This window comes from Gouania willdenowi, unplaced genomic scaffold, assembly GCF_900634775.1.
Source record: "Gouania willdenowi unplaced genomic scaffold, fGouWil2.1 scaffold_275_arrow_ctg1, whole genome shotgun sequence".
Classification (NCBI taxonomy): domain Eukaryota; kingdom Metazoa; phylum Chordata; class Actinopteri; order Blenniiformes; family Gobiesocidae; genus Gouania; species Gouania willdenowi.
Genome location: NW_021145033.1, coordinates 440254 through 450999, shown reverse-complemented (window position 1 = coordinate 450999; position 10746 = coordinate 440254). Strand labels below are relative to the sequence as shown.

General features: G+C 40.9%; 1 long non-coding RNA gene across 1 annotated transcript; it reads left to right on the top strand.

The window, feature by feature from the left end:
- The first annotated feature begins 8039 nt into the window (after positions 1-8039).
- Positions 8040-10185, top strand: LOC114459239 (uncharacterized). Its single transcript, XR_003673286.1, has 3 exons — positions 8040-8085; positions 8166-8237; positions 9124-10185. It is a non-coding gene; the product is annotated as an uncharacterized LOC114459239 (long non-coding RNA).
- The last annotated feature ends 561 nt before the right edge of the window (positions 10186-10746 follow it).

Sequence of the window (10746 nt, the reverse complement as noted above, 5' to 3'; positions counted from 1 at the left end):
TGCCAAAATCCGAGAATCTCCCCCTCAAGAATTAGGAGACCTTGTGGCCGATTGCGTCACTGCAGCCGTTTACAAAAAACTGAAGGATAAAGAGCTGGTTAAACAGCTTGGCTGTGTAATATCAGCATTCTCCGCCCAGTTAAAATACGAACAGAATCGGGTTAAAACCCTCGAGAGCGAACGCGACGCTCAACTCAAAGCCATCGAGGAACGCGAAGCCCGCTGCGCGAACCTCACGGCCCAGTATGAAGAGACACGTGAAGAAAATGGACTGCTCCAAATGCGTGTGAGTTACCTAGAAGAAGCGGAAGATCAAGTGAATCAATTAATCACTGAGAATAAAGAATTAGAAAAATCCAAAGTGCTACTCGGTGATAAAATACGCGTTCTCGAACATGATTTCGACACCACCACCCGGGAATTAGACGCCCAACTACACGAGTCAAATGATGGGAAGAAACTCCTCCTTGAGGCAGAAGGGGCGATCAAAGCCTCAAGAGCCAAAACTAAACTGCTTTCTAAGGAATTAGACGCAGAACGAGAGAGGGTTAATGATTTATTACAACAAGTAGCTGACGGTAAAGTAGCTACTGCTAAGGTTCAACGACAATTGAACCTCACCAGGAGAGAGCTCCTAGACGCAAGACATGAGCTCGGGCATGCTCTCTCATCATTATCAATGTCGGAGGCCGATGGCGATCTTGACTCCGACGGCGAAGACGCAACTCGACAAGTCCTGCGCACAACCGACCCACCGGTAAGTCCGCGTCACTTAAGGAGACCCAGGGATGCCTCCGCGGACCCTCCTATTGACGGCGGACCGACGCCCGCCAAGCCCTCTAATAGCAATCGACCGTCCAACCGCGACCTGGATAAAATCGCCAGAAACATTCCGAGATTCGAACCAAAGTTCGACGAACCCCAAAATGCTAGAGCATTTTTGAGAGACATTGATTTTTATCTAAAAAGTTATTCAATGGCTAATGTTGAAGATAAAATCTACCTAATCAAAGCAACCTCGAGCAGGCTTGTTAATGATTTCATTGAACGTCAACTACCTCAGATCAGAAATGATTACACAACACTGTGCCGCCTCCTGGTGGATGAATTTTCTGACACACTTCACCAAACAGGTTTCGACTATGCCCACACCGTTAAACAGGGGAAAAACGAATCACCCCAACAATATTACCACACCTTGCTACAGGCATACTTTGGTAATCGCAACGACCCAGGTATGGAGGAAGAACAGCAGTTCAAAAAACTGTTCCTCAGAAACCTTCACCACAGCACGAGCACCCATCTCGGCGTCGCGGCAGATCCCTCTACCATGTCCAGTAAGAAACTTCGCGATCTTGCAATTAGAGGCTTCCTCTTGTACAAACAAAATTTGACAAAATCCACACCTCACGAAATGTTCCCGGTAAAGAATAACTCTCACTCGCTGCAATTGGAAGGCACAAAAAAGACACCCGACAGTCCTCAAATGCCTCCACCGCAAGCACCACAGACCCCTCCGCGGTACAACCAGCAACCGTACCATGGAATAAAGCCAAAACGATACCAAGATAACACCGATTATCGAGATTATGCGTCAAAACAAAACTTTCGGCACCAAAATTCTCGCCCTAACTCACACCACCAAGATCGCCGACCGCGACCACCGTGGTATGATTACAACCGTTCTGACCAGTGGAAAAGACACGACAACGACCGCCGAACACCTCCACTCAGAAACAAACACTCAAAACCTTGGTATCACAAAAATAATCAAAGGTCATACGACCAGCAGCCAAACAGATCAAGATCAGACGATGAATCTAATGAAATAGAAAGTTTAGAAATTAGGTTATCTAACCAAATCACTAAAGAAATGGCATCCATCAAGAAAATGTTCGAACAAATGATAGATGACAAAACCAATGATAAACCAAAACAATCAAAACGAAAAGATGACGATGATTCGCCTAGTGCTGTCTTGCTGGTGCAAACACATGCACCAAACCACCGTTTTGCCAATGGACATCAATCCATTGAAAGTGAACCACCAATTCACCAACTCTTGTGCAACCTCTACGAAAGAGGAATCGCCAGAAAGTTTTACATTTCAGCCACTTTTGAAGGTGTGCTTACCAATGAAGCCTTACTCGACACTGGAGCAGACATATCCCTCATGTCCGCCCAACTGTTCAATGAGCTGCGCAGCCTAGCCAAGGAGACCAACCTAAGGTTGATACTCCAAGACTGCCACATTGACATTGAACCTTATGGCGACAACGCCACCGTTATCACGAAGAAGGCTCTCGTACAAGTCACCGTAGGTCAGCTGACTCTGGTGCACCCGTTTTAAGTCTCAGACCACAACCAGATTCCTCTTCTCATAGGTATCGATCTGCTCAACCGATTTGAGCCCCTGATCGACTTTCAAAACCTGAAAATCTGGGCACAAGTCAGGCAGCCACTGCCGCTGCAGCATGACTCACTCGACGGAGTTCAGTGCTACCAACTGAACCACTCTCGGGCTCTAAAGGAGACCCCCAGCCGGTCTCCGGCCCAAATGCGTCCGGCTACTAAAACCGTAGACCGTACTCTAACGACCAGAAGTACCTCCCTGTGCTCGTTAACCAATAACCCCCTCGCTACCGATGGTCTTGCGTTTCAGAACCAACACATCAACGATGCTCTCGCCAAAGAAAGGGCGCTATCAGGAACACCCTGGTCCTTTGACCCCACCCAGCTCGCTGAGCCCCACCCGTTATCAGTGAATTCGATTACGCGCTCTCGTGCGGCTGCCGAAACCATCGCCCCATCGTCTTCGCAGGTCATCGCACCGATAAAACCCGCTTTCATCGACAATGACCCAATGACGTTAAAAGTCTCCTCTGACTTTGCCTCCACACCCAGCCATCTGTTCGCTGTCCGTCGCTCATTACAGACAGTCAAGGGCACCTTGGTCCATGTTTCTGCGGACTCCCAAACGCTTGCGTTCGTTGTCCCACAGAACCAAAGGGGGGTGATATTGGCACATGCCCATGACATGCCCTGACGCCAGACACAGAGGAGTCAAAACCAAACCAAGCTAACACCGCTACCCGCTTACACCACCCACCAATACACGACCGATCTTGAGAACCACCTCCGAGCTACGTTCGCGTTTGCTCAAAAACACCTCAAAGAGAGCGCGAAGGGCCGTAAAACCTACTACGACCAAAAAGCCTCACAAGAGGAACTTCAGGTGGGAGACCGCGTCTGGTATTATAGCGTTGCTCCGCCCGCCGGCAAAACCAATCATCATGCACCAAACTGAAAAAAATAAATAATAAATAGAAGAAATTTCTTCCCAAATGAACAGGACCCTACCTGGTCACCGATAAACTGTCTCCAGTGGTGTACCAAATAAAGATTCCGAGCACAAAAACCGAATCAAAGCTCAAATGGGTCCACCGAAAACCAAATTAAGCTATACAGAACACTAAAATCAACAGACAAGCCATCAACCGCGAGCTGAATAAACCCTACGAACCGAGAGATAGCATTCCTAATTAACCTACCAGTCGTCACGTTCAATAACATCTACCACCTCAAGGACGACATAAACTCAGACCTAGGAACTAGAATCCACTACGCTATCTGGTCCCACCGAGGACACACCCGAGGGTCAGGATTTAACCGTGCTGGTTGATCCGTAAACTTCCAATCAGCATCCCATTGATCAGGCCCCAGACATTAGCATATCTAACACCCTGTAACTGAGACCACCAACTCGTCTCATTATATAGGCACAGGCCAAATTTAGTTAGAGCAAAAGAAAGCTCTTCTTTTTCTCTCATTTAGTTTAAGCTCCCTTAGGGACTTACTTTTGTGTGTTTAGATTTGATTCTTTTATACCCTGCATGCTTTGTCTTTGTCTTATTGATGTGCACCAGGAGTAACTGACCGATACCACGCTATCTATGTGTTATGTGTACACTTTTATGTTACCCCATCCTGCTGATCCCAAATTACATGTTCGCACCGAGCATTGTTGAGGGACACATAGCAACATATAGTACACACACCTAGTCTGCCTCCCTGATCTACGGGTGCCCACTGCCAAGCGGCACCTTAGAATCGACTCCATGGCCGCCCAACTCCTACCTCCATGGTCCATGGGCACCAACCTCCCGGGGCTCCAGCCTCAAACCTCCAGGGGCTCCAGGCGTCAACCTCCGGGGCTCCAGCCTCAAACCTCCGGGGCTCCAGTCTTCAACCTCCAGGGGCTCCAGTCTTCAACCGCCAGGGCTCCAGTCTTCAACCGCCAGGGCTCCAGTCTTCAACCTCCGGGGCTCTAGCTTCAACCTCCCGGCGTTGCCTCCAGTAGTGACTTCCTGGCAATGCTGCTCATCTCAACGTCAAGGTGAGAGTGATTTCCCTACCCTACAGGGGGAAACGCCTCCAATTTCCAACAAGGACGTTGGACTTTTGTCACTCCTGAACTTTCGTCAGGGTGTGTGAGGACCTCAACACACCTTTACCTGTTTCCAGTTTTCTTCAACTTGAAGGTTCGTTCCCTCTTTTGTTTCCTCAAAAGAACTTTTTGATAAGAGCTTCAAAGCATTGAAACCTTATCAACAGGGGGATTATGTAGGGAACTAAACCCCAAGTTGATCTGGACTTAGAACATTTGGCTTCACCAGTCCGTGGAGTCAAAGAGTCTGCCTTCTACTGGGATGTGCAAACATTCCCCAAGGGGGGTCTTCTCCCCTTTCTGTCCGAACAAAGGGATAGAAGGATCCCAGACCAGTTGTCTCCTGTTATCATCTCCCTGCTACATTACGATCAAAAGAAGAACATCCCTCTCCTTCCCCCTTTTTCAAACAGATACCTCTGGATGCTGTAACATCAAAGAACTGTCCCAATGACCCCTTTGACCCCCTGCAGATATTGTCACCTCCCGAACCCAAACCAATGGTTACACAGGACAATGGAATAACCCCAGTTCTCCTGCTCAAATGAGAACAAAGGACATGTGCCGGACTGAAAAGTTACAAATGAAAACATTTTTGGAATGATTTCTACTATAATTGAAATTGCAAATGTGTCTGCACTCGTGTCATGTAATTTAACAACAACAGAATGCTATTTTAAAGTGTTTATCATTTAAAAGTGCTTAAAAATACCAGAAAACATCACAAAAGTTAGTTTGAGGTATTTACTGCGATCATATAGTTAAGAGGAGGCATAACATGATTTTTGACATTTATGTTTATGAATAATTACAAGCAAAATGCATTAATTAGTTCCTAAAGTGATTCGAGGATATTTTCCAGTCATGTGTGGTATCAAACTCTTTCGTAATACATGATATTTCAGGATATGATGTTGAAAAGATGTTTTGAAATATGTGGAATTAATTATTAGGCATTCTTTTATGTTTAGAATCATCCCTTGTTGTCTGTCTCTGTCTTACACTTACACACACCCAAGACACACCCACAAGCTGAAAGCAGAGACATTGACCAATCACCGACATGATCACAGAAGGATCCACCCAGACGCCTCCTCCAAAAGGCGTCGCCAAACGTCCTTTAAAAAAAGCCGCGCGACTAGAAACTATAGTTTTGGACGCGGGCGTTCATGCTCACCCGTCTTCCCTCATGTTTCCAGTCTTTCATTTCATTTTTATTTTTAGTTGAAACAGTTAGAATTTGTAATCAACAGCTGCTTGGTTCGGACGAATTCCGCACCCAGTGACGTGCGTAACAGCCGTAAGGAAGCCCGGCCCGCGACCCTTGGGGTTAGCCAAGAGCCATTATCGAAGCCAGCTGCGAAGGCCTAACCGCCCGGATCGGCTGAAGGGGCTAAACTCTGTGGAACCGAAACAGAACCAACGGTGGCACGTCCTGCTACATTGCTTCAACAGCACCTCCAAGTCCAGCCTGACCTCACCTACAAGGTACAAGAATGAACTTTCATCAGCAATTTCATCTACAATAGATCACATACATATTTCCATAACTACAAACTTATACGCATTAACAACATGCTACACACACAGTACATCTCATTCATGTTTGTTCGTCTCCCCCTTGTCCGTCCTCCTCTCTTTGTTATGAGCTCTCTTTATTTTATTCTTTGATTTTATGATTTTATTATTGAATATGTATCCTGCATTTTTATTCAATATTTAGTAGATTAGCATCCTTCTAGATTAGTGATTTCACTTTATTACATATAATCCTCACTTTTATTAGCCTAGAAATGCATTTTATCATGATTTAATTATCCCATTTCAATTGATATTTTGACTGTGTTAATTGTTGACTTTTGAATAAAAGGTTAAACATAATATTTGATTCCTCTGATTCATTAAAGCTGTGATGATGGTGTAGATGTCTGGTAGAACTCACTTTTCCCTGGTTTCACATTGATGAGTTTAGTCTAAAAACTTAGACATATTTCTCCTGTTAAAAGGAGTGGCACCCCGCAAATTTGAAGTAATATTAATAATCATAATTAATATTCTTAGTTATATAACCCATTAATAATAACTCATCTCATCTTCCTACAAAGGTCAGAGGTCATGATAACCACAAAGAACACATACATCTTTTAGAAAGAAAAACACAGTAAAAAGGTTTTTCTAATAGATTGTAAACAGTTCTTAGAATGTTCTGTAAGAAGATGATTTGACGATTAGAAGAAGAAGAATTCTCTTCAGAATCCACCAACACAAAGCCTGGGTCACACACACACACACAGCAGGATAATAATAAGATTATTATACCTGTGTAAGTGAGAGGTTCCCACATCCTCCAACTGTGTTTTTCTCACTGTAACATATCAGGAAAATGTGTTTTTTATTTTCCATTATCAACTACATTATAATTGTTATATATTTGTTTAAGATGTGCTCTTGTATTAATATGTACTTTAAGATTAAAAGTGGCAGTTAATGTAGTCTACCATCAAGTATCTTTATTTGCTCTTGGTTTGGCCTTTTGAAATGTCCAGTTTGCCGACAGTAAAAAATAAAATAAAAATAATAACAGAAGATATTAATGTAATCACTTCTTGAAAATAAAAAAAAACAATAACATTCATTGAATTATGTCAAAGTGTAATAAATGCAGCTTTTTAAAAAGGAAAATTATTTACTATAATGTGCATTATACTGTTGTCATGTTTGTACTCACCTTCAAAAATTAAGAAATAAAAAACTAAACTTAGATTTTATCTAAACAAAATATAAAAGTCTATTTAAGAATTACATGTTTTATTGTGTAAAGTTCTGTCATGTGTTAAAGGTCTCAGACTGAAGACAAATAAACTAATGAAGTTCCTGTGTAAACAGGAGAAAACATGAGGAAGACGACAGTACGTCTGTTCAGAGCAGCTTCACTCAGCATATTCTCTTTTATTCATCAATATTTAAAATGAATTCATTTTTACTGACTGTCTTTTCTCTGTATAACATCATTTTCAGTCACACAATAGACATATGTACACAAATCACCATTACCATATTTCTAAGTGTGAACAGTGTAAAACTGCATAGATTAACTTTCTTTCAGCCATTAAACAGAATTTATTTATTTCAGCCCTTAATTATTTTACCTTTAGTTCAAATATACCTCAGGTAAACTATTAAAATAATATCAAAAATAAACAAATTTATCTGTTTTTCCTTGTTAAAACAACTACAAGCTTTTGTATACTTTTATCATTCAACATGTTTAACAATGACTATAACCTAATAATATAAACATTTACATTTTTACCAGAAACACAATATTTATTACTGAGTGAAATGTACTGGATCAATAACTTAAACCAGACTCTTATTTTGTAGTAACCACAAACACATTACGATCAGCAGCGCCATTTTGGCCTGCACGTAACACAGATTAAAAGTACCTGCTTCTTAATGTAACCCACATGAATAATAGGGTTATAAATCTGTGTGGTTAGAGGTGTAGTCTTGCCGCCGAACAGAAGGTGGCGCACCTACTCTGTGTTTATGTTAGTGTGCACTCTATGGTTTCTTCCTTTTCCGGTTGAGACGTTATACCTGACGGCCGCACCCACACAAGCTAAGGATACCCCGTACGTAGATAGGATATAAAAGTCATAAACCCATGATTAATATTCCTATATTGATTATTAACAGGTTGTTGTTTATACAGGCACTGATTCTTGTGTGAGAGTGAACGTGAGGCGCTGCATGTGTCTTGTTGGCCCTCTCGCTGTGAGCTCCGGTAAGCAAGGCCTAGTCTATGTTGCTAATAAGCTAATCCTCCATGTTAGCTTGTGGAAGTTAGTTGACCACACAATACCTTGTTTAGACACTTTCTTTAAAAACCAATCGGAGTTATGGCACTGATGCCTGATGTTTAGCATTATTATGGAACGGACTGTATCACTGTAATTTAGTTGTAATGTCCTCAAAAAGATCGCTAATAGTGTTAGCCTCTATGCTAACAGCTATCATTTCCTATGCTATTTAATGAGTGCTAATGCAGCAGCTATTCCAGCTAGATAATATAGCAGCACAGTAGTGATATTGTGGTGCAGCATTAGGTGCATTATACACATTGATGTTGTATTTAAATCATTTTGTTAAATGAGTATTCATTCACTGTGATGTTTGATAAAGATGCAGTTTGATTTATTTCATTTTTATTGTTAAAATGCCTATATTTAATGAAGAGTTAATAGTTAACATGTTTTAACAGGGTAAATAGATTAAATTTTTATATTTAAAAAAAGAAGGAGTTATATGAAAAAGCAGTTTAAAAGGTTAAATGTTGTTTAAAAGATAAATGGTATTTAAAAGAAAAAGGACTGACTTAAATGTAAAAGCAGTTTAGAAGATAAATTGTTTAAGAAAAAAAGGAACAACTTCATTGTTTATTTAAACTAATAATTGCCATCAGGGGAAATTATGATTAATAATTTGTTATAATAATAAAATACTTTTGTTGAGATGCATGTCAATCTATTTCACAAGGATTGGAGTACTTGATAACCTGAATAATTGGTTATACTGGAAAAGATACTTTGAGTGATGGATACAAGTTATGAGGTCTGATGATGAACTGATAGAGAAGATAGTAATGTATTCTTTCTGCACTATATGTGTAGATTGGTTTTACTTTGACTAGGATTGGACCATTCAGAACCAGAATCTGAATCCTTTCGGGTTCAGTGGCGAGCCAACCCAAGAGACGATAGACTGTGGACGGACCGGAATCACGGTGTGGCCAGCCGTGGGGCCGCCCTCAGTGGACATCGGGATCATCGACTCAATCCATTCATTCAGGAACAGATAAGACTCAACACAATAAAACTACCCGGGTAGTGTTAAATAGGGTGCACCCAACAATTCAAGAACATCTGTCTTTTCCATAAAGGAGAAGTGAATCTAAGGGAAATAACTTGGATCTCCTCTAAGGAGGATTTCACAAAAGGACATTTTTATTTGAACTTTGTTTATTGAATTTATTTTGTATTTTGGTACATTGGAAGAGTTCTATTTTGTACACTTATATTTTTATTTTGGGATATTCATTTTAATCGCCACATGGTAGCGATGAGGCAATAAAGATTGTCATTGTTCATCTTCACGTCCATTCGTCCTTGTTATTTGATCAGGAAACTAAAGATATCCATTCACGAACCTAGTTGAATGTTAGCGTTGTCGACCATAGCTGTTATCAAGTAGGTAAAGCTAGGGGGCGCTACATTAACAAAAACATTCTTTAACTACCTTTCAATTATGTTTTAGCTTGTCTTTTAGTGTTAAACCACATTCTTACACATGTTGACATGTTTTCAAACTTCACAAACCTGTGTAAACAGGAGAAAAGATGAGGAATACGACAGTGCGTCTGTTCAGTACAGCATGACTCAGCAAACTGAGGAAACAACGAGTTCACTAACAAAGAGAGTTCATGAAAGAAACACTGCACCACACTGCCTCCTACTGGTAAAACTGAGATATGCAGTTTGTTTTAAATTGAAGCTTTGTGTCCTTTAACACAGTCATTAACCAACTGAAATGACTCATATTACAGAGCGTTAAATAACTCTTAAAATAAAACATCAGCCAAATACAAACATAAAACAAAAACACGCATTGTTTTCCCTCTTTCTCACTGTACTGTGTAAAGGCCCGTGTGTGTGTAAATATCTCCTATTATTTATTACCACGTTTATTTATCTGCTGCTGCTGAAACACTGCAAATTTCCCCTGCAGATGTTTGGAGTTTCCACATCTGTATCCTCAGCTAAAAGTTGCACTTGTTTTATCTTGTGAGATGTGTAAGAATTTGATGATGCAAGATACTGTGTTGTTGTTATTTCTTGATGTTAATATATTTTATTTTAAACTGTTTTTAAGTTACCATTTACATGCACCTGGCAACAGCCTCGTCTCCCTTCCAGATGTGGACCTATTTGTTTTGGAGGAGCCAAATAAATGATGAAATACATAAATCAATAATTTGTTGTCACTTAATACTGTTAACTAATAAAATGCACTTGTAGAACTGTTGTATAAAAATAATATCACACTGTAAATCATGCTGTTGTGCTGAATATCAGCACTGGTGTGATTTCAGCACAACAACACAGCCTCTTGTGTAAAATTGTATAAGTGATAAATAGACAAATATAAATAAGGACAACTGTACTTTGAATCTTACCAGTGAGAGAACAGGACACGTGCTGGGTGGTGGTGGTGTGTATTAAGTGTGTTTTTTAACC